General features: G+C 40.8%; 1 long non-coding RNA gene across 1 annotated transcript in view; it reads left to right on the top strand.

Annotated features, from left to right (window-relative positions):
* LOC109924638 overlaps positions 1 to 25,244 on the top strand; it is a 38,644-nt gene extending 13,400 nt beyond the window's left edge. Inside the window, exon 2 of the long non-coding RNA XR_007266304.1 lies at positions 24,982 to 25,244. This is a non-coding gene — a long non-coding RNA (uncharacterized LOC109924638). The remainder of the gene's footprint in view (positions 1 to 24,981) is intronic.
* Positions 25,245 to 25,268: the final 24 nt, after the last annotated feature.

Raw genomic sequence — 25,268 nt, 5'->3', positions numbered from 1 at the left:
AAGATTCTACAAAATTATTCAAGATTGAACTCTGTCCAGAAAACCATTTATTTTTCACTTTTAGCCAATTTTATTTCAAGTTCAAATCTGGCAATAGTATGTCACATGATATCACATAAATATTTGTCCCAATTCATTGAGAACCATTTGTCACTTTGGGCTAAATCTAGTTTTGCCTTGGGTGCAAAGAACTAAAGCTGCCCAAACAAATTTATTTCAATTGAATTTCAGTGCATAGAATTACAATGGTCTTTTTCTGTGTTGTATAATCTTTCAGCCCAACCAATTCATGCCAGGTTTGTGCTCCATTTCAGCTTCTTCCCATAATTTCTAACTCTAACATTGTAACCCTCTATTCCTTTCTCCGTCTCATGCTTGTCCAGCTTCTCCTTAAATTCACCTTTCCATCTACTTCAGCACTCCCTGTGGTTACAATTACTATTTTCTCACAAGACTTTCGGTAAAAAAATTTATTCTGAATTCCCTCTTGGATTCTTGCTGATTATGTCAATTGATAGCCTCTAGTTTCACTATTGCCCATAAGAAGAAAGATTCATTCTGTATCCATCCTTATCAAAACCTTTCCTTGACATCATTCCCTTTCGTACCTATGGTAGGTCACCTTTCAGCATTTTCTTTCGAGAGAAAAGAGAACACTCCACCTACCAATCTTTTTTTGATATGTATGCCAATGTATTCCTGCTATCATCCTTCTAAATTTTTTGCATGCTGACTGCAATTCTGCTGGGTTTTTTTTAATAATATGACAATCAGAACTTGACACAGCACTCTTATGTGCAGTGTGAAGTTCCTCAATAATAAAGACCTATTGCCTTTTGCTGATTAATATGAGCCAAGATCTATTGTTTATTTGGTGCTATTAGTCAAAAGTACTCAGTAAGCATCTTGAAGAGGATTGAAAAAAATTGACAAGTGTCTTCAGTGGTATTAAAGGTCATTCCATTAATTCTACAGTGGTTAGAGGAGACTTTAGTTTCTTATACCGAATGTGCAGCACCAAGTCAGATTAAGTAGACTGACCTGCGCTTAATTACTGTAAGCACAAGTGGCAGCTGATGTTATCATAGAGTTCAATAAAAATTCAGGTAGTTTCCTACACTGACATTTTTTATTATTAATCTATTTTTCTAATCAACCAGTTCAGATGTTATGACACAACTCTGGAGCAGGTGGGCCTTGAACCCAGGTGTCTCAGTCCAGGCGTAGGGTCCCTCCTGCTGCACCACAATCGGGTCCCAGTTTCTAACACTGAATAGTTTAAATCAAATAACTTTTAGCTGATAGGAAGGATCACAGTTTTCTCATTTAACCTATGAAAGTGAGTGGTCAATTCCATTTACTTTATACTGCATAGTACTATAATCCACATTGTTCCCAGAGTTATGTTTTTTTTTCCACAGAGCCACATCCAAGTGTTGTTTTGTTATGCTACTTAGTCTTGACTAACTATTTTAAGCACAATTTGATGACTTTGGTAAATCAGACTGTCAGACGTGTTATGACACCTCCAGCACGGATGGCACTTGAATCCAGACCTGGCCCAGATTGGGACAGGCTGACTGCAGCACAGCACACTTTGGTTAAGATAATGCTACATATTGACTGGAGATAGCATTTAATTTAAGTTATTCAAATCAAGTTAGTTCCTTGTCTCACTCTGTTGGATTTACTGGTGGAAGAAAACTAAAAGACAAATAAAGATCATTACTTGGTTTATATTTGCAAAAGGTTCGCAGAGATTTGGGATCTTGATTCCAGTGAAGGAGAATTGCATTTTATTTTCCACAGATACCCTCTGTGCATTTTAGCTAAAATGGTGGTGTCCCTTCCATTCCCAACTGCTCTCCCAATAGAGAAGACATCATTTGAAAAGTAGTTTGGCCATAAAGTGATACTAAATTTTAAAAGAATCTTTAATTGGTTAGTGAATTTCTCATTAACTTTGGCTGCCACCTGGAAAAAGTTGAGATAATTAAGTTGTTAAAGGTGGAGATTACTTGAGAAAAGATGAAAATTTAATGACATTTTCAATGTCACTTTTGAAGTGCTTTAAATAAGTGAAAAGCATTCTGTAGTCTTTAATGATGTTTGGAAAAAAGATTGAGATTGCTTTATCTCAAAGTGTAGTAGCAGGTTGATCCTTTGATCTAAATCATTATTCCACCACTGGATCTCTGACTTTAATTCTGGATTCTCTTCTGCTTTCACCATCTCTTTTCTGTTCCCATTTACTATTACGGTTTTATGTAATTTCTATTTAACTAGACCTAGGTAACTTGAGTCATCCTGCGTCTATTCATATGTGCTGCTGTGGGCCCATCAATCTATTTTACTTCCAGCCATTTTAATTTCTCTACTCTTTACCATTCCTGGTCTCTTATATTTTCATGCCCCCTTTTACTTCTCCAGTATTCCACTCTCCCAATTCCATACCCTTCAGTCTACCTGCCATCTTGACTCCATTCCAGACTTGATTCCCTGTTCGATAAACGTACAGCCTCTTCTGTGCCATCCTTCCATCCTCTGGTGATTCCATCGAGGCACTCGGCACATCTCATCACATGCAGCGCCCCTGCTTGTCCAAGTCCACTCTCCCATCAACCGTCTGGTCCAATGTGAGTGCTGGGAACTAGCATTTCCAATCTTCTTCCTGACCATCTCACCTCTAACCAGTCTGTCGGTGGGTTGGTTCTCATCCCTGCTTTGTACATATCCCATTAGTATGTCCTTTCAGTTCTGAACTAAGCTCCTGATATTCGTGAGCTTAATGTGGATGATTACATCAACAATATGTCCATAACAGAAATCTGGCTGAGTAGTAATGACACTTCCCCACTTAAAGCCTATCCGTTTAACTGCATCTTTCACCAGTTGTTCCATCAAGCTCATTGCATTGGCCGTGTGGCTCTTATTAACAGATCACACCATGACTCGATCCTTTCTCTACCTTTTAGTATCCCATCTTGTTCCATACCCTGACCTCGCCAACAAAAAGAAGGAGGCATATGGCAGATATAGACAGCTGGGATCGAGCGGATCCCTCGGAGTATAAGGGCAGAAGGAGTATACTCAAGAGGGAAATCAGGACAGCAAAAAGGGAATGTGCGATAGCTTTGGCAAATAGGGTTAAGGAGAATCCAAAAAGATTCTACAATACATTAAGGCAAAAGAGTAACTAGAGAGAGAATGTGCAGTGTGATAGAGTTATAGAGTCATACAGCATGGAAATAGACCCTTTGGTCTAATTTATCCATGTCGACCAGATATCCTAATCTAGTCCCATTTGCCAGCTTTTGGTCCATATCCCTCTTAAACCCTTTCTATTCATATACCTATCCAGATGCATTTTAAATGTTGTAATTGTACCAACCTCCACCACCACCTCTGGCAGCTCATTCTATACACATACCACCCTCCGTGCGAACAAGTTGCTCCTTAGGTCCCTTTTAAATCATTTCTCTCTCACCATGAACCTATGCCCTCTAGTTTTGGGCTCCCCTGTTCTGGGGAAAAGACTTTGACTATTCATCCTATCCATGCTCCTCATGATTTTACAACTTTCTACAAGGTCACCCCATCACCCTCTGATGCTGTAGGGAAAACAACTCCAGCCTATTCAGCCTCTCGCTACAGTGCAAATCCTCCAACCCTGGCAACATCCTTGTATTCTTTTCTGAACCCTTTTAAGTTTCACAACGTTTTTCCTATAGCAATGAGACCAGAATTGAAGGCAGTATTCCAATAGTAGCCTAACCAATGTCCAGTACAGCTGCAACATGACCTCCCAATTCCTATACTCCATGCATTGACCAATGAAGGCTAGCATACGAAATGCTGCCTTTGCTACTCTGTCTACCTGTGACTCCACTTTCAAGGCACTATGAACCTGCACCCCAAGGCCTCTTTGTTCGGCAACATTCTGCAGGACCTTACCATTAAGTTTATAAGCCCTGCCCTGATTTGACCTACCAAAATGTAGCACCTCATATTTATCTAAATTAAACTCCCATCTGCCAATTCAGGTCCCAGCATGCATTGTGTTAGCAATGCACCATGCAGTGTGATATACCAGTAGGCGACCAATTAACAAGTTGCCACTTGGTTCACCATTCAATGCAGGGAAATGGGTGAGAGATCAGGTCGGCATCGTGATTTAGCAGACTATATTTAAAAGGATGACAGCAGTCAATGAGTAGTATTTAATGCTCTAAGTAGTGATCAATCTCCTAAAATAAAAATTGCTGTTGCGTCACACGTCTGCACCTGGGCTGTGACACTACTCAGGGGTAATCTGTTTATCATTTGTTTTGAGCCCATTTAGTTTGTCTCGTGCTTTCAACTGGTTTATACTGAAGTTAGTTTGACTTGGATTATCATCACTAAGAACATAACATTCAGTACTAGCTTATTCAAATCCTTTACTGACTCTGTCCTCTTCCCATTTGATTTGATTTATTATTGTTACATGTACCAAGATACAGTGAAAAGTATTGTTTTGCATGCTATCCATGTTACTGCAAGTCATTTTTCTGTATTCATCCTAGTGATGTACCCTGTAATGTGGGGAATTGTGAAAACCTCCCGTGACCCAGACTAACCCATGTGTAGGAAATATCACCAGTTGCACGAGCTTGAACTCTGGGTTTCACTGGAGTCACTGAGGTGCATCTTCAAGGCAAAAAACTAGATGGATACCACATTCAATGATACACTTGAACAGGGCACCAGGGAGAAAACAAACCATCCTGGAGCCAGAATGACAACCACAGAAACACTACCTGTTCTCCTAACTAATCAATACTCTGTCAATATTGCCCTTTCTCTCCTCTTCTTCCCTTTCAGTACACCCATGGTGCCACAAGCTTGGTTCTTGCTGCACTCCTCCACAGTATATTGCCTTCATGTATATCAAGTTGAAAAACAGCTGGTGAGTGGATCTCTGGAGGCTCTTGCCTTGTGTCCCTGTTTGTCTTGGATGGTCTGACAGTCACCTATTCCCCACATTCAGAGAGGTGACAATACTGCAAGCTAGAAGCAAGCAGGCAAGATGTGGAATAGATGACTGTCAGACCATCCAAGAGAAACAGGGACATAAGGCAAGAGTCTCCAGAGATCCACTCACCAACTCGTTTTTCAACTTGGATATCTATGAAGGCAATATACTGTGGAGGAGTGCAGCAAGAGCCAAGTTTGTGGCACCATAGGTGGCCCACTGTACCAAAAGGGAGGAAGAGGAGAGAAAGGACAGTATTGACAGGGTATTGATTAGTTAGGAGAACAGGTCGTGTTTCTGTGGCTGTCATTCTGGCTCCAGGATGGTTTTATGTCTCCCTGGTGCCCTGTTCAAGTGTATCATTGAAGCAGACATGGAAATTTAGAGCAGGAGAGGCCATTTGCCCCTTAGTCTGCTCTGTCATTGAACATAACCACAGATAATCCTCTATCTCAATATTGTGTTCCTGCTTTTTCTCAATATCTCTTGATGTCTTTGATTTTTTTTTAAGATATTAATCCCTTTCTTGAATCTACTCTGTGACTCAGCTTCACAGCCCTCTGTACTAGTGAACTCCACAGGTTGACCACCAACCAAGTGCAAAATGTTTCCTAATCTCAGTCCTAAATGGTGTACCCAGAGCTTCAGACTGTAACTCTTCATTCGAGGCTCCCCAATGAGGGGAGCATCCGCCCTGAATCTAGGCTGTCCAGCCCTGTAGAACTTTATACGATTCGATTAGAATGCTGTTAGAACTTTATACGATTCGATTAGAACGCTAAGGAGATTCCTTGTGAAGGTGAGTGAATAGCTAGAGGTTGTGGTAAGCATTAGAACTAATGGTGTATGTAGGTAGGGAATGTGATCCTGTTGTTTTTCAGACTGGAGGCCTGTGACCAGCGATGTTCTGCAGGGATTGGGGTTAGGTCCACTGCTGTTTGTCATGTATAGGAATAATTTGGATGAGAATTTAGGAAGCATGGTTAGTAAGTTTGCATTGGCACTAATATTAGTGATGTAGTGGTCAGGGAAGAAGGTTTCTAAGTTAACAAAAGGATCTTGATCACCTCGGCCAATGGGCTGAGGAGTGGCAGATGAAGTTTAATTTGGATAAATGTGAGGCATTGCCTTTTGATAAAACGAACAAGGGTAGGACTCGTACAGTTAATTATAGGATCCTGGATAGTGTGGTTGAACAGAGAGACCTAGGGGTTCAGGTACATAGTTCTTGGAAAGTTGCATCACAGATGGACATGGCGGTTAAGAAGGCACTTAGAATGTTTGCCTTCATTGCTTAGACCATTAAGTATAGAAGTTGGGACTTCATGTTGAGATTACACAGGATGTTGATGAGATCACTTTTGGATTTCTGTGTACAGTTTTGATCGCCCTACTCTAGAAAGGATGTTATTAAATTGAAGTTGGTTGAGAAAAGATTCACAAGGATGTTGCCGGGACTGGAGGGTTTGAGTTACAAGGATAGGCTGGAGAGGCTGGGACCTTTTCCACTGGAATATAGGAGGTTGAGGGGTGACCTTAAAGAGGTTTAAAATTAAGAGGGGCATAGATAAGGTGAATAGCAATGGTCTTTTTCCTAGGGTAGGAGTATTCAAAACTAGAAGGCATATTTTTAAGGTGAGAGGAGAAAGATTTAAAAGGAACGTTAGAGGCAACATTGTCACATGGAAGGTGTTCATGTGTGGATGGAACTGCCAGAGGAAGTGGTCAATGCAGGTACAGTTAGAACATTTAAAAGGCATTTAGTTAAGTACATGAACTAAAAAGATTTAGAGGGATATAGGCCAGAAGCAGGTAAGTAGCATTAATTTAGGTTGGGAAACTTGGTCAGCATGGATGGGTTGGACTGAAGGGTAATTTTCCATGCTGTATGACTCTATCTGTGACTCTACAACCAGATGTGAAGCTAACTTGAAAATTAGTAACACATCCTCTGAAGTAGAGATATCTGAATTACTCCCAGTGCCACTTGACAGTGAGTGCAAGAATAGGACGCTGAGACAGATATATGCGTAGCTGGAAAAATTCTGCAGGAGTGAAAGCTTTAGGTTCCTGGTACTGGCTCTAGAAGTGATGTCACCTGTACAAGCTGGACGGGTTGCATTTAACGAGCCAGGAGTGAGATCTTTGCAGGGGGTTTACTAGTGCTATTGGAGGGAGTTTAGACTAATTCAGCAAAGGTATGGGAACTAGGAGAGAATATTAAGCAATAGTCTGCTGCAAGAAGCAGGTAGCAGTAAAATAAAGAGCAGTAAGTGGATAGGTGGAGTCAGAGTAAGGGAGAAAATGATGAAATCTAAATCAGGTTTACGCTCCGTGTATGTAAATGCATGGAGTATATTTATGAGATTGGGAAGTTGCAGGCAGTGATTACTGTTTTGAATTTGGGTAGAGCATTTGTGGATGAGAGGCAGGATGTTAGAATTTGATGTTTGTAAAATGATGGGGGAAAGCATGCACGGTCCCTTCAAAAGATGATGTGTCTTTCTCGGCTTGAAGAGAAAACAAGATGTCTACAAGAAGCAGCAGGTGCACAGAGGGTTCCTGAAATTAAAACATTTGTGCCAGGGATGTGTGGTTGGTAACCTAGGCAGTAGTTTGTTTAGGCAACCGGTTTGAATTGCAGCCAATTAATTTAAACCAGGCACTTAGAGCCTAAAAACCAATTGAAATGTGATGAATTTAGCAATCTAGGGCCAATCCTACTGTAAGAAATTGATAGGTCATTAAAGGTATAAAAGAAAAGGGCATTTGAAAATCAGTGTGACAGCAACTGCCATCTACTAGAATTCACAACCTATCAGCTCTAAACAGAAAATCACTAGCTCTCACAGAGTTCTCTAAACTCTCAGAACAAGCATCATCTAACCAAAGGTATAGCAGCACTGTTGGCTAATATTCCTGACACAAGAAGTCGACAGAGAGAGACATTCCTGACACAAGAATTCGACAGATTAGGGTGTTCCTGACTGAGGATCAGCAGAGAGGGCGCGGAGCATTCCAGAAGACGTATCCTGGCTATAATTTCGAGAGATTAAGTTTTAAATTTTTGTTTTGTTTTAGTTTATGTAAGTGGGACTTCTATTTATTGGAAAAGCATATGGTTAGAATTTTATTTTATTCAGGAATAGTTAGTAGTTTACGGAGAATTGGTTGGTTTGTTAGTTAACCACTCTTTTATAACAGATGGGGGGTTGAGAGGCAGGTTATACCACTTTTCACACTTTTAACAGATTATGAGGCAAGATGAGCCTCTAAGGGTGTTTTGGTTTTAGTTATCAGAGGGAGATCGACCTCTCCTCCTTAACATTACCTTTTGGGAGATTGAGTGACGGTGAGAGAACAATTAGCAGATGGTTCTGAGGAAGGGTCACCCAACCCGGAATGTTAACTTTGATTCCTCTTTCCAGATGCTGCCAGACCTGCTATGCCTTTCCAGCAACTTCTGTTTTTTTTTAATTAGCAAATAGTAATAATTTCATCATAACAGTGAAAAATGATATTGGTCAGGCCTTAGTAAGAATAATCAGTTGGCACAGATGAGCTCAAAGGAAAGAACAGATCTGGGATGGATGAACTGGAATTAAATGTTGGCAGGAAAGACAATAGTTGAACAATGGGAGATGGGAACAAAGAGGAGATGGCATGGTCACTGCCAAGATATGATCACTCAAAAGGGAGAGATGGGACAAACATATCCTGAGCTTCCTTAATGACAAAGGAAATAGAAATTAGACTCATAGAGGTCTACAGCACTGAAAAGGACCTTAGACCCATCATAGTCATAGAGCTGTACTGCATGGAAACAGACTCTTCGGTCCAACTTGTTCATGCCGACCAAATATCCTAAATTAATCTAGTCCCATTTGCCAGCATTTGGCCCAAATCGCTCTCAACTCTTCCTGTTCACATATCCATCCAGATACGTTTTAAATGTTGGAATTATACCAGCCGCCTCCTGTTCCTCTAGCGGTTCATTCCATATACACACCACTCTCCACATAAAAAAGTTGTCCCTTGGGTCCCTTTTAAACCTTTCCCTTCTCACCTTAAACCTATGCCGTCTAGTTTGGTCTCTGTTACCATAGGGAATAGACCTTGGCTATTCATAGAATCCCTACAGTGTAGAAACAGGCCATTCAGCCCAACAAGTCCACACCAACTGTCCGAAGAGCATCCCACCCAGACCCATGCCCCTACATTTCCCAAGGCTAACGCACCTACTGATCGCTGCACACCATGGACAATTTAGCATAGCTAAAATACCTAGCCTGCATATCTTCGGAGTGAGAGAGGAAACCAGAGCACCCAGAGAAAACCCACACAGACACGGAGAATGTGCAGACTCCATGCAGACAGTTGCCCGAGGGTGAAATTGAACCTGGGTCCTTGGCGCTGTGAGGCAGCAGTGCCAACCACTGAGCCTCCATGCCTCCTTATTCATCCTATGAATACCCCTCATGATTTTATAAACTTCTTTAAGGTCACCCCTCAATCTGCAACGCTCCGGGGAAAATCATACCAGCCTATTCAGCCTACCCTATAGCTCAAACTCTCCAACCCTGGCAACATCCTTGTAAATCTTCTCTGAACCCTGTCAAGTTTCACAACATCCTTCCTATAGCAGGGAGACCAGAATTGAATGCAGTATTCCAAAAGTGGCCTAACCAATGTCCTGTACAGCTGCAACATGACCTCCCAGCTCCTATACTCAATGTACTGACCAATAAAGGCAAGCATACCAAATACCTTCTTTGCTATCCTATCCACCTGTGACTCCACTTTCAAGGAACTATGAACTTGCACTCCAAGGTCTGTTAGTTCAGCAATAGTCCTCAGGACCTTACCATTAAGTGCATAAGTCCTGCCCTGATCTGCCTTTCCAAAATGCAGCACCTCACATTTATCTAAATAAACTCGAGTCTGTACCAGTCCAAAACAAGCACTGAACTGTTCTTGTTCCATTTTCTAGCACTTGGCCCATTGTCTTGTATGCCTTGTGCACATCTAAGTACTTCTTAAATGTTGTAACATCAAGGTTTTCTGCCTCTACCTATCTTAAAAGTAGTGAGTTCCAGATCCTGAACATCCTCTGGGTAAGCAAGCTTTTCCTCTCATCCCTTCTAAACTTCTATACCATCAATCCGCAGCCCCTGGTCCCTCCTCCAAAAGTAATGGTTCCTTCCTGTCTAACATATTTATGCTACCCATAATTTTATATATCTCAGCCATACCCCTGCTTCATCTGCTCAGCTTTAAAGAAGGCACCCCAGTTTGTCCAGTCTCTGTTCATAACAAAAACTCTCCAGCCCAGGCAACATTCTGGTTAATCTCCTGCACTCTCTCGAGTTCAATCATTTGCATACTGTAATGTAGCTGTAGCATAACTAAGAAAAAAAAAGTGTTTTTGATAGGTATCAGCCAGTAAATACAATTGAGAACCAAGCTGAATACAGAATATTCAGAAGGAAGTGTGAAGCAAATACAAGCAAAGTAAGATTCTGAAGGAAAGAGTGACATCTAACATAAAGGGAAATCCAAAAGGCTTCATTCAGCATGTTGATAGTAAAAAGAATGGAGTAGGGTTGATTAAGGACCAAAAGGTGATTTTACACAGAGGTAAGTGACTTGGCTGAGTGTTAAAAGAATACTTGGCATCTGTCTTTACTTACTCAGCAGGTGCTGCCCAGGGCATGATGATAGGACAAACCTCGATCACTAGAAGGCCTTAAAGTTGGTAAGGAGGTCGTATTGGTCGAGCTGTTGGCATGTCAAGTGATAAGGTGTGATTATACTATGGCTTTAAGAGGTGTATTTTGTCCTTTCTTTGAAGCAAGGTTTTGAGTCAAGGCATCGAACAGTCTGGTCCAAGCCAATAAGGTAAACAGCATGAGGCCTTGGAGTTTTTGTTTAGAGTTGGAACAATAGAAGCAACATGAATAGGTAGAGTCAGGCTCCCACAGAACCAAGGTTTTAGTTTAGCTTTAAGCAGTTTTTGGGGTTTTGATGCTGGATGTGTAGAATGCTGCCTCTGTTTCTCTCGCTCTCCCTCTTCTCTCGCACTCTCACTGTCTCTCTCTGTTCTCGTCCTGCTCCCAGTATTAGATGTGAGACAATCTGTTTTACTGACTGCCTTTGCCAAGGGTGTATTTGTGGAATGTTACTGTATTGGAAAAGTTGCTGTTGAGTAGTTAAATAATCTATTATTCTGTTAAGTTTTCCAAACGAGTTAAAGTTATACCAATTCTTTCTTCTTTTTGTATTTTAACTGGGATAAGAATAAAATGTGTTTTGCATAAAGCCAAGTAGCATGACCAATCGAATTACATCTGAAATACAGCACCTTACGCTTGCCTTTAAATAAGATAAAATTTAGAGTTTAGGCTATCTCCTTGATATACTTGCAAGGGTTTGGTCTAGTCCATAACAAGGGCATTGGGACCAGATAAGCTGCATCCAAAGATATTGAAGGAAGTGAGTGAGAAAATCGCAGAGGCACCAGGATTAATCTTTTGAGCTTCTATGAAGTTGGGCATAGTGCCAGAGGATTAATAAATTGCAACTATTATGCCCTCATTCAAAAAGAGCATATGCTGTCCTCCCACTGCACCACTAGCACTACAATTGATACAAATTTAGAACTACACTGATGAGCACCACTCTTGAATAGCTGGGAGAGACTCAACGGCAGCTAGGAAAATGTTCCCATATTTGTCTAGGCTTTGACCCAATTCTGGCTGGAAATGGATAAGTTCCCTTACTTTGCTTTCTTTCAGACACTGACTTCATTTTGTAACACATTGCCATGCATTTGAGCAAGAGGTTTCAATCAGTAGGGTTTGGAAGGGGTTGTCAATAATGCTACCATGTGCTACTCTGTTTTGGTTCTGCCAAGGCCATTCATTTACTGACTGCAGTAACCTTTGTCCAAACAGGCCAAATAAATACTGTGGCTACAAGACCAGGTCAGAGGCTAGGAATTCTGAGGTACGTAACTCCCCATAGTTCACCATTTACAAGGCACAAGTCAAGAATGTGATGGAATGTTTTCCACTTATCTGAATGAGTGCCGATCTATGTAATTTCTAGAAGCTTTAACAACATCAGGTATCATGTAATCCCCAAATTCACCCCATCCTCCCCCTTAAAAGTTCAGTCTCCCAACAACATACAGTGGCAGCAATATATTCCACCTGTGAGACACTACAGCAACTCAACAAAGCTCCTTTGACAGCACCTCCCATGCCCATAATCTCGACCACCTAAAAGGACCAAGGCAGCAGATGCGTGGGAGCACACCGCAATCAAGTTCCCTTTCAAGCTGCACACCATCCTAACTTGGAACTATATCACCACTTCTTCACTGCCAATAATCAAAAAGCTAGAATTTTCTTCCTCCCTGTACCATGTAGGTCCCTAGCACGCAGGGATTGCAGAGGTTCAAGAAGTGCACTCGCCACCAGCTCAAGAGCAATTAGAGATAGAAAATAAATGCTGACTTAGCCAGCAATAAGGTATACATCCCAAGAACTAATTTAAAAATTATTTTAATAGAAGTGTACAAGTTAGTGCATTCAGATAGTAAGAACTGCAGATGCTGGAATCAGAGATAACACAGTGTGGAGGTGGAGGAACACAGCAGGCCAGGCAGCATCAGAGGAGCAGGAAAGCTGACGTTTCGGGTTGGGACCCTTTTTCAGACAGTTAGTATGCGTGGGTTTTAGCAGGGGTGTGTGGTATTTGTCAGTCTGTCAGTGACCATCCTGTGGTTCAATCACCTGTGGAGATATTGCACTCAGCCTCTCATTGGCTAAGGAAGAAGGTAAACAAGATTAAAATGGATAGTTTGAAGTAGACTATAATATATAGGAGCAGAAGTAGGCCATATGGCCCATTGAGTTTGCCCTGCCATTCAATGAGATTGTGGCTGATCTTTTCATCCTCAACTCCACTCTAAGGCCCTTTTCTCCATGATCCTTGATTCCATCGCTGATTAAAAATCTGTCTGTCTCAGCCTTGAGTATATTTAATGACCTAGCATCAACAACCTTCTGTGGTAAATAATTTCAGATTCACTATCCTCTGGAAGAATAAATTGCTCCTCATCTGTGTCCTAACTGGACATCACTTACTCTGTGATTAAGTCCTCATCCTAGACTCTCCTGCAAGAGAAAACGACCTCTCAGCAATTGCCCTGTCAAGCCACCTAAGAATTTTACATGTTTCAATAAATTCTCATTCTTTTAAACTCCAGTGAATACAGACCTAAACTATTGAACCACTCCTTATTGGACAGCTTCTCCATACGTGGGATCAACCTTGTGAACTTTCACTGGACTATCTGTAATGCCAGTATTTTTTTCTTCGATAAAGGAACCAAAACAGCAGGATCTGGGAAGCATGGAGGATCAGAGGGACTTTGGTGTACATGTCCACCAGACGCTTAAGGTCTCAGGACAGGTGGACATAGTGGTTAGGGCGGCATTTATTTTAGCTGAGGCATAGAGTTTTAAGTGCAGAGAGGTTCTGCTGGAACTGTATGAAAGATTGGTTAGACCACAATTACAGTAACCTTGCGTGAACACTGCACGTCATCTGCAGACATCCCCAGTTCTGACCTTATGATGTTGGAAATGTTATTGATTTAGCAGCTGAAGATGATTGGACCTAGGATATTATCCTGTAGAACATTAGGGTCTCTTGTGGCACAGAGGCAGTGCCCCTAGTTCTGGAACAAGAGTCCCAGGTTAAAGTTCCATAAGCTTTAGACGTACTTAATAATATCTCTGATCAGGTCATATCTACTCTGCAGAACTTCTTCAGCAGTGTCCTGGATCTGAGATGATTGACCTATAATAATCTTGTGCTATTGTTGTGCTATGTATTACATCAACAGAGGGCTGTTCTCTTCTGATTTCGTTGACTCCAATTTAGCTGAGGGTTCTTCATGCCATACTCAGTTAAAATTAAGAGTCAACGCTTCAACAAGCAGTATTTAATTTTAAAAAGTGTAATGGGGCTTCCAGCAGCAGCTGAACCAGCTGAAGAAATTCTTGCTGGGAAAGGAAGAGTCTCTTTAGTGGTAGAGGGCTGATAGGAAGGGAGGGCAGACAGACAAAGGACTTCCTTAGCCCAAAAGAGCCCAATTGGTCATTCCATGTACATAGTGTTTTACAGTGTTTATCCCTTGATTTCCCTTCATGCTTGATAGAATAAAGAATCCCTGCTTCATAATCTTTGGGTCTTGCATGTGTTCAGATCTCATGTTACGTTTCTTGCATAGTTAGCAGTTTTCCACAGCATAGGCATCAAGTCATGGTGGCTCATTTTGAAAGGCACCTGACTGAGATGGAGAGGATCATGGAAGAATTGAAAATGGTAATGCCCATGAGGGAACTGAAGCTTCTTCAGGATATTTGGAGGCTCAGGTATAAGCAGAGGAAATCAAAGCTTTAGGTCAAGGCTAAAGCTAACCACGTAGATACCCTTGATGTTACAGAGGAAGGAAGCAGTAATTCAAGTTAAATATTGTTCTTGCTTTTATTACAAAGTTAGACATACTTGGGAGAAGTCCAGAAACATATCACGATAAAGCAGTTAAAGACTGGATTGAGGATGCTTTTAGCATCCAAGGACCTTAATATGAGTGAACAGATAGTGTTTGTAAATGAACAGCTATGTGGCAAGCCCATCAGCAAATACTAGGCAGAGGTGCAGATGCTTACATAAATTCACAGAGGATCTTTTGAGGTACTGACCAGAGATGTGAGGACATCAGTAGAATGACACAGTTACGCTAGAGATTTTATCCAGACAAGTGAGCTGAAAGAGAGGATTTAGTTTCCGTGTCGTTGGGCCTGTTGACGTTGTTTACTTGTGTCATACTCCTGGCTCCCTTCTTCTGACCAACTTGAGACAGGATATTTGAAGGACTGCCTAACAAAGACATTGAGGGCTCACAATGTCCACATTGAGTTGAGGCTTAATAGTAACAAATTTCAATAATCTTTCTTTGAAGTGCATGCAAACATCATCTGAATTATAGGACTCCTAAGACTAGGAAAGAGGGCACCATCAGGGAGGTGGGGACTGTCAGCACAGGCATCAATGTAGACCTCGAGCTGGAGAATCAAGCAGAGTAGATTAAGAACATAGGTACTCGGCAGGAGTGGGCAATTCAGCTCTTCCTAGCTGCTCCATCATTCATTCATTCATGCATGGCTGATCTCCTCTCCACCTCAACTCCATTTTCTTGCCAGCCCCCATAACCCTAGTTAAAAATCTTTTTATCTCAAATTTCGTTAATGCCCTAGCATCCATCGCACTCTGGGGTACTGTCCCTTTGAAAGAAGTAATTATTCCCCATCTCTGTTTTAAATCTGCCACCCGTTACCCTAAAGCTGTCACCTGTCATTGTAAATCCCACAAGAGAAAACACCTTCTCTCTGTCTACTTTGTCAATCCCCTTTGGGATCTTGTATGCTCAGTTAGATTTCCATTCATTCTTCTAAATTCTAGAGGGTATAGACCTAAATTGCTCCATCTCTCTTCGGACAAACCCCTCACATCTGCAAATCAATCTCCTCTGAACTGTATCCAATGCAACTACATCCCTTCTCAAGTAAGGTGGTGCAGCTGTATACAGTACTCCAGATGCAGTCTCATTAATGTGTTGTACAGTTTCAGCAACACTTCCCTACCTTATACAGTTTATCCCTTTAACAACAAATGCCAAAATTCCATTTGCTTTCTTTATTATCTGCTGTACCTGCATACTTGTTTTCTGTGGACAAAGTCAAAAGTCACATTACACCAGGTTATAGTCCTGCAGGTTTATTTGAAATCGCAAGCTTTCAAAGCACTGCTCCTTCAGGTGAAGTGAAGGAGCCATGCTCTGAAAGCTCGCGATTTCAAATAAACCTGTTGGATTATAATCTGGTGTCATGTGATTTCTAACTTTATTCACCCAAGTTCAACACTAGCATCTCCACATCATAGTTTTCTGTGATTCATGCTTGAGACACCCAGATCCCTCTGCACCGAAGCACTCTGAAGTTTCTCTGCATTTATATAATAAGTTGTCTTTATATTCTTCTGACAAAAATGGATAACCTCACACTCAGTATACCAAATTTTGGCCTATTCACCTAACCTATTCATATCCACTTTGTAAATTTCTTGTTTCTTTATAGCAACTTACTACCCCAACTACTTTAGCGCCATCTGCAAATTTGGCAATAGTGCCTTCTACACCCTGCATCCAAGTCATTAATGTAGTTGTAAATTGTTGGGGCCCGAGCTTCAAACCCTATGGTAGCCCAATAGTTATTTTTTGCCAAGCAGAAAAAGATCAATTTATCCCAAATCTCTGTTTTCTATTAGTTAGCTAATCCTCTATACAAGCTAATAAATTACCCCTAACCAGAGGTGATCTTAGCTTGTGTATTAGCCTTTGGTGTGGCACCTTGTCAAATGCCTTCTGGAAGTTGAGATATGCTTTATCTACAGGATCCCCATTATCCACGTTGTTTGTTACATCTTCAAAGAATTCTGGTAAATTAGTCAAGCATGATTTACCCTTCATAAAACCATGCTGACTCTGATAGATTGCATTTGATTTTTCCAATGTCCTGTTATTACTTCCTTAATAATGGATTCTAACCATTTCCCTGCTTATTGTCTCTTTCCTGCTTATTGTCTCTTTTTCCTTTTTGAATGAAAATGTTATATTGGCATTTTTTTCCAATACATGGGAACCTTGCTTGTATCCAGGGAATTTTGGAATATTATAACCAGTGCATCCTCTATCTCTACTGCCATTTCTTTTAAGACCCTAAGATGTAGGCCATCAAGCTGTGGAGAATTATCTGCCTTCAATCCCAATAGTTTGCTCAGTACTTTTTCCCTAGTGATGACTGTTATAAGTTTCACCCTTTTTGTAAGCTCAGCATCACCTGTTACCATTTGTATGTTACTAGTGTCCTCCACCATGAAAACTGAGGCAAAATAATGATTTAGTGTTTCCGCTGCTTCTGTGTTCTCCATTATTAATTCTGCAGTATGTAATGTACCAACAATCACTTTAGCTCTCTTCCCTTTCCTATACTTAATGAAAATTTTGCTTTTTTTTATATTTTGGGCTAATTTTCTTCCATAATTTACTTTTCTCTTTTTATTAATTTTTTTAGTAACCCTCTGTTGATCTTTAAAAGTTTCCTAATCTTCCAGCCTGCCCCTCACCTTTGCAATATGGTATGCCTTAGTTTTTATCTGTTATCTTTAGCTTCCTTGCTTTAACCATGAATGTTTTCTCCCCTTCCTACAATATTTCTCTTTCTGTGGAATATATTTTAGTTGGGAGGAATTGAAGATCTCCTTAAACATTTGCCATTGTTTTTTTAACTCCCCTACGTTTTAATCTTCCTGCCCAGTCTACCAGGGCCAAATCTGTCCTTGTGCCTGTACAGTTACCATTGTTTAACTCCAGAATACTAGGGTGGGACACTAATTTCTCGCCTTCAAACTGAATTTGGAATTCTAGCATGCTATGGTCACACTTCCCTAGAGCATCCTTTTCTATGCAAACGTTAATTAATCCCACCTCATTACACAATACCAAATCCATAATAGCCTGCTCCCCAATTTTTGTATTGTTAGTTCATGTCAGCATCGTGACAGAGCACTCAACATAAACAGAAAGGAAAAATATTGTATATGTTTGTTTATTGTGGATGGGAGACTTATAATCATGATGAAAATAGACAACCTCAGACTTTTGATGGACTACAATGATTTTAGAAAGGAAAAACACTGGCTTAAGAATCCTGACCAGGCTGAGCCAAGCTCATGAAACCATCAATAACCAGATCAAGTCTGAACTGGAGTTAATATATCATCGAAGTGACTGAAACCAGTCATCCAGATCTGCCTCTCCTATTTGGTTGTTTCACATATTGGGATAAGGGTCAGCTGCAAATTAACCTGCTTAGAGAAAAATTAGTGAAGTTTGATACAAAGGAACTGCATTTAAGGCAGAGATAGTAGGAACTGCAGATGCTGGAGAATCCGAGATAACAAGGTGTAGAGCTGGATGAACACAGCAGGCCAAGCAGCATCAGAGGAGCAGGAAGGCTGAAATTTCGGGCCTTGACCTTTCTTCAGAAATGGGGGAGGGGAAGGGGGTTCTGAAATAAATAGGAAGAGAGGGGGAGGCGGATAGAAGATGGATAGAGGAAAAGATAGGTGGAGAGGAGACAGACAGGTCAAAGAGGCGGGGATGGAGCCAGTAAAGGTGAGTGTAGTGGAGGAGATAGGTCAGTCCAGGGAGGACTCTCAGGTCAAGGGGGTGGGATGAGGTTAGTACATAGGAGATGGAGGTGGGGCTTGAGGTGGGAGGAGGGGATAGGTGGGAGGAAGGACAGTTTAGGGAGGCGGGGACAAGCTGGGCTGGTTTTGGGCGGTAGGGGGAGGGGAGATTTTGAAGCTTGTGAAGTCCACATTGATACCATTGGGCTGCAGGGTTCCCAAGCAGAATATGAGTTGCTGTTCCTGCAACCTTCAGGTGGCATCGTTGTGGCACTGCAGGAGGCCCAGGATGGACATGTCGTCTGAGGAATGGGAGGGGGAGTTGAAATGGTTCGCGACTGGGAGGTGCAGTTGTTTAGTGCGAACCGAGCATAGGTGTTCTGCAAAGCGGTCCCCAAGCCTCCGCTTGGTTTCCCCGATGTAGATGTTGATGGGTTTGTAACATCAGAACTGTGAGGCTCGCTCTTTGCCCCTGTTTATATCAGCTTCTCAAGAAATGGTGCCCAGTGATTAAGCAAATTCTAAGAAAAAGTCCTTTCCCTAAGAGTTCTGATATCTACAAGTTTCACTAAACATCAGTGGTCTTGGGTTAAAATCCTGCACCTCAAGCACTCTAAGGACTTTTAAATTGTCTAACACAAAATGAAGAATATACACTGACCCCTTTTTAAACTTTACATCTATGTGTTGATTGAATTTTATCATTTTTCTCAAAATTAATAAGTAGTAAATTTCCTCTTGTTTTCACTGAACAGCCTTTGTAATTGGCACCTTAATTCGGACCAGTAAAAATTTTTAATCAAAGTAAGATAAAACTATATATTAAATAGAATTTCAAGTCTTACTTGCGGACAACTGAGGGGATTTAAAAGAGGAGCAGATTCATCCCTCCTCATTTGTTTGTGACACAAAGTTTTAAATTAGTTGTAGCTTATTGAATTATCCCTACTGTGTTATCAAGGAAAAAAAATTCACTTCTTGTTTTAGAACAAATACAATTCTGCCTTTCTTTCATAATCATCACAATCCTTAAAAGTGAACATTCGATTAATAGACTTTTAGCATTACATGGAATGTTGAAGCACACAACAATCTTAGTGCAAAAAGTAATTGTTAGCCAATTAATTCCAGACATTGGAAAGCTGAATAGAAGTATAGAAAAGGGGAAAGGATTATCAGGTAATTGTGCCTAACGTGTGGTGTATGCATTATTAGAAGAATTATTTTCTAGGAATCAGATTGTCTTTTTAAAGATTATCTGACCTAATTATCTGTCTTTTTCATTTGTTTAGACATGAGCAACTTTTTTTATACTTTAGGACAGAATCGGTGTTTTTGACTTATTTTAACCCTTTGACCTATAAAAGCAAAGGTGGCAAATATTTTATGGTACATGGTTTGGAGGTTAATTAAATGATCTTCTACTACAGTGTTTTACTGCAAGTAGCAACACTTTCCACTGTTACTAGATTTCTAGTTTTCTCAACCCAGTGATGAAGTCAACTTTTTTGTAATTTTCAAAATATTTTATTCAACAGTAGATCTAACCTAGTTCTGATTTTGGTATGTATTATGTTCAGATTTTTATGTTTTGCTCCATAAAAGTTGGGAGTGGACAACCAAATGCCTGTAGAATGAGATTCTGCCTACTTGGCACTTTGTCAGTTCAATTTTTGCCAGATGAAATCTATAAACTGTTAATGCTTCAATTACATTTCTGGAGAAAATAGAGTTCTGGGTATTATAAAATCTGTGCCATTTTAATAAAAGGGTTGTTTCTGGGGCCTGACCTAATGTATGCAAGTTTTGCCACATCCTCCTGTTGATTAAGGGGACATAACGGTTGAGATGCAGTATGTTCTTTATGCAAGCTTTATGCTGACCATGTATATCCCCAGATTCCCTTTTAATGTTTCTGTTCCCATGCTTCTCTCTGTTTCTCCTCTTCCATCTTTTTCCCCTCCCCGCCTCAAAAATGAAGCAGAAATCTGCAAAACAGAAATGTTTTACGGTTGTCTTGGAAACTAAGGACCTTTTAAAGAAATTTGTTTTTGACTTGCTGCTTTTTGAACAGAGTACTGAGTTTGAAATAAGTGAACAAGCCCTCCAGAGTAGAGTTTTGTTAGAGGCGGAGCATATAAATTTGGAATACATCAGCAAATAAAGCCAAAGTTTTCAAGAATGATAACTCATAATTCCCTCCATAAGGGGATTGTGGGTCAACCTACAGCACCTGGACTGTAGTGGTTCAAGAAGGCAGCTCACCAACACCTCTTGACCACATTTAGGGATGGGCAATAAATGCTGGCTGACCAGCGACGCGCACGTCCCACAAATGGAAAAAAAAATGCTCTTATTTGTCAGTTAATTTAACATCAGGAGATTTTAATGCTAAAGTGGTTTGCTTGAAATCTCTAAAGTTCTGGAATCCTAATTTGTAACAATGGGGCTTCAGTGTATTTGGCCTAACCAGATACAAATGATCAGTGTGTATGAATCAGGTAGAATTTATTCGGCAAGATTTATTAAATACTTAATGAATAAATGATGAATGTTGCCAGCACATGTGATGTCTGTCTTCTAATAAAAACAAAATACTGTGGATGCTAGAAGTCTGAAACGAACACAAACTACTGGAGAAGCTCAACATGTTTGCCAGCATCTGTGGAGAGTGAATATTTCAAGGCCAAGTGAAAATTTCTTCCTCAGAAAAATTATGTCTGCATCTCCTGTTTCTGAAGTGATGTTATTTTGAACTTTGTCTCATAAAAATTATTTGCAGAAGCTACTGGGTTAAACCATGACAGAAAAGACATTGAATTTCAAACTCATATCCCTACTACTGAGGATTTATGATTCCTAACTAGGAAATGGTTTCATTAACTTTTTCCATTGGCTTAAGGTCAGGACCATCAACTATTGCCCTCATGTCTGTAACTTGAATCATGTAGGCTAAACAATAACTCATTCCCTAGCCCCCCATGAGCTAGCATTTAATCGTATGAACAAGTGATACATCCTTATAGATACAGTCAAGTTGTACAAACAATCTTATATCCTCATCAATAATGCCAAAAATGCATTCAGCCAACATCCCCAGGAATAATAAGCAGTTAAGAATATATGTTTATAGCAGAATATCAGGATGTCCTTTTAAAATGCAGATGTTGATTTCCATGGATAGTTAATTGATCAAGTCAGTTAGCAGACTAAAACCTTTTCAAAATACATGCTTCTTTTTAAGGATGGTATTACACTCGGTTCAAGCTGTTCTGTTCAAACCTTGTTCTTATTTAAAGCTGTCAAAGAAATTTTGGATTACCCCTAGCATAATTAAAACAAGACTGTAGTTGCTTAACCCAGATCCTTTGGCACCTTTAGGTAATTTGCAGTAGTCTTGTGGGCAGCTAACTGATTTATTAATTGTTTCACTGGTACAAATTCAAACAAAACTGTTCAGAAAGATAGAGATAACAAGGTGCAGAGCTGGATGAACACAGCAGGCCAAACAGCATCAGAGGAGCAGGAAGACTGATGTTTCGGTCCTAGACTCTTCTTCAGAAATGGGGGAGGGAAGGGGGAGTTCTGAAATAAATAGGGAGAGAGGGGGAGATGGATAGAAGATGGATAGAGGAGAAGATAGGTGGAGAGGAGACAGACAGGTCAAAGAGGCGGGGATGGAGCCAGTAAAGGTGAGTGTAGGTGGGGAGGTAGGGAGGAGATAGGTCAGTCCAGGGAGGACGGACAGGTCAAGGGGGCGGGATGAGGTTAATAGGTAGGAAAGGGGGGTAGGGCTTGAGGTGGGAGGAGGGTATAGGTGGGAGGAAGGACAGGTTAGGGAGGTGGGGACGAGCTGGGCTGGTTTTGGGATGCGGTAGGGGGAGGGGAGATTTTGAAGCTTGTGAAGTCCACATTGATACCATTGGGCTGCAGGGTTCCCAAGCAGAATATCAGGTGGCATTGTTGTGGCACTGCAGGAGGCCCAGGATGGACATGTCGTCTGAGGAATGGGAGGGGGAGTTGAAATGGTTCACGACTGGGAGGTGCAGTTGTTTAGTGCAAACCGAGCGTAGGTGTTCTGCAAAGCGGTCCCCAAGCCTCCGCTTGGTTTCCCCGATGTAGAGGAGGCCACAACGGGAACAGCGGATGCAGTATACCACATTAGCAGATGTGCAGGTGAACATCTGCTTGATGTGGAAAGTCTTCTTGGGGCCTGGGCCTGGGATGGGGGTGAGGGGGGAGGTGTAGAGGCAGCTGTAGCACTTCCTGCGGTTTCAGGGAAAAGTGCCGGGTGAGGTGGGGCTGGAGGGGAGTGTGGAGCGGACAAGGGAGTCTCAGAGAGAGTGGTCTCTCCGGAAAGCAGATAAGGGTTGGGAGGAAAAAATGTCTTTGGTGGTGGGGTTGGATTGCAGATGGCGGAAGTGTCGGAGGATGATGCGTTGGATCCGGAGGTTGGTGGGGTGGTACGTGAGGACGAGGGGGATTCTGTTTTGGTTGTTATTGCGGGGAGGGGGTGTGAGGGACGAGTTGCGGGAGATACGGTCAAGGGCATTCTCAACCACTGACAGGGGGAAGTTGCAGTCCTTGAAAAACGAGGACATCTGAGATGTACGGGCGTGGAATGGCTCATCCTGGCGGCAGAGGCGAAGGAATTGGGATTGGGGGATGGCATTTTTGCAGGAAGGTGGGTGGGCGGAGGTGTATTCTAGGTAGCTGTGGGAGTCGGTGGGCTAGAAATGGATATCGGTTTCTAGGTGGTCGCCAGAGATGGAAACAGAGAGGTCCAGGAAGGAGAGAGAGGTATCAGAGATGGTCCAGAAAGATAGCTAGATGAATGCAGTTGAACATGCAAATCTGAAAAAAAATTAATGTTATGGTTCCTTTGTTTTGTAATTACAGTCAGTTCAGGCTTTCTTTCGTAGTGATATTATTAGACAGGGACTCGCCATGCATTTCCTCTTGTGGAATCTAATGATTTATCGTTGAGGGCATAGTTGTAAACTGTGTAATGCCATAGGGGGTGCATTGTCCTGACTACTTCACAAAGTAAATGTCAACTTGTCGAAGCTGTCATATGAAAATTAACCATGTTGCCATGGGCGACTTCTCCCTGGAGAATAAACAACTGTCTTTATTTTCAGTTATATTGTCAAAAACTGCATTCTGTAACCTTTATTTGACTACACAGCAACTGGTGCAAGGCTCAGTTGTTCACAATCTCATGTTTACAATGTGTTGAGGTCTTCCATTCGGCTGGTCGCTAAAAGCTCAGTTTTCTTAGAACACCACCATTATCCTTCAGTGTTGATGATGTGAAGTTCAGTCTTATACTGAAATACAATGGATCCTGTCTACGGTTCTATATTGGAAGGAATAAATTAATTTAACCTTGAAAAAGGCAAATTGCTGAAATGAGAATGTCTCATTCTAAAAAGAACTTATTTTTCACAGGAAGACGATAAGCTTGAGAAATATCCTTTTTTGTCTGATTTTTCTATTAGTAAGGCCACAGTAACGAGATTGTAATGTGCCTCAGCAATTAAAAAGATGAACTGCAAATGTCAGAAGTACACAACGTGTCAGCCAGCATCTGAATTAAAAAAAAAATAAATTAACATTTCATTATTGCCTGATTCTCTTTCCTGTTAATTTTTTTCCTGATACTTTAGTTTCCTGTGAAGAGCTGAGCAACTAATTCTGCTTTGTTTATGTTATGGAGGGCTATTAAGAAATGCACAATGTTTTGAAAAAAAATGTCATAACTAAATACATTTTGAAACCTGTTGAACATTTTATTGCTGCTCTGTTCTTTAGAAGTGAATGCAATAATGCCAGTTAAATGTGAAACCATAGCAGCTGAGGAACATAATGATACTGCTTCACTTAGACAATTGACTTGTAATAAATGCACAGTGATTGACAGCAGAACTTCTTAAGCTGAGTTGTGGAAGATCACTAGACTGCTGCTGTCTGACGTGAACTTTTTCTCCTATTTTAGACTTGACTGAATTTCAGATAACATATGGTGCTACCAGTAATTGGAAAATTGGCAGGCTTGTCAGGAAGCTTTGGTGGATAGTGCATGATATACAACACAGAGGCATAAAACGTCTGTAAAATGAGATCCATAGCCACTTCAGTTGACTTGAGTAACTGACTGCAGAATTGAAGAATATTTTGTCACCAAAACTGCTTGGTACTATTAATTTTAAGGTAGTTGATCTGATGGTTATAAATTTTATTTTCAGTGTATTAAATAGTATTTCAGTTGAACTATTTAAAGGAGCTTCAGTGCTGCTTTGTAAAAGTGGACAAGATGATCTTTAACTTTATTACTGCACAAACAGGGAGGGATAAATCACCATCAAATTCAGGGAAGATTTTCCTCATGATGTAATTATGGATGTACTGGATAATATTACTTGTATTTAAAGATAAGAGTAATTTGATTGTGTGGATTTGTAAGTGACAACACCAGAACTTCAGTATAATAAATATAGGTTTAATCATTTTGAATATGTGTTCAAATTGAATGTTTGAGTTCAACAATAGTGATTTAAGTATAATAGAGTGGTGTTGCCATCATGTAGATTTAACACTGAAATGAGAATATTTAGTTTTTTTAAAAAAAATCTTTTTCACAGGAAGACGATGAGGAGCTTGAGGAAGATGAAGGTGAAGAAGAAAATGTTGTGGAAGAAAACGAATTCACCCCAGTAAATGAATAGGACAAAAATAATATCTCTTACGTCAAATAGGAATAGAAGTGGTAAATGCCTCATGTTGAAATCTACCTTTGAAAATTGTGGGTTGCCTGCTTTGTTCTTCAGTACAGTTTTCATCAATCATCATTGTGTTAATCCTTGTCTGTGAACCTATTAATAAATACCTCAAGTGTTTTTAAGAATATTGTCTTCTCTGTGTGGATATG

The sequence above is a fragment of the Rhincodon typus genome, unplaced genomic scaffold, assembly GCF_021869965.1.
Source record: "Rhincodon typus isolate 14 unplaced genomic scaffold, sRhiTyp1.1 hic_rhity00000648, whole genome shotgun sequence".
NCBI classification, from domain to species: Eukaryota; Metazoa; Chordata; class Chondrichthyes; order Orectolobiformes; family Rhincodontidae; genus Rhincodon; species Rhincodon typus.
Note: the sequence above shows the minus strand (reverse complement) of the source record. Positions and strands in the feature narration are given on the sequence as shown.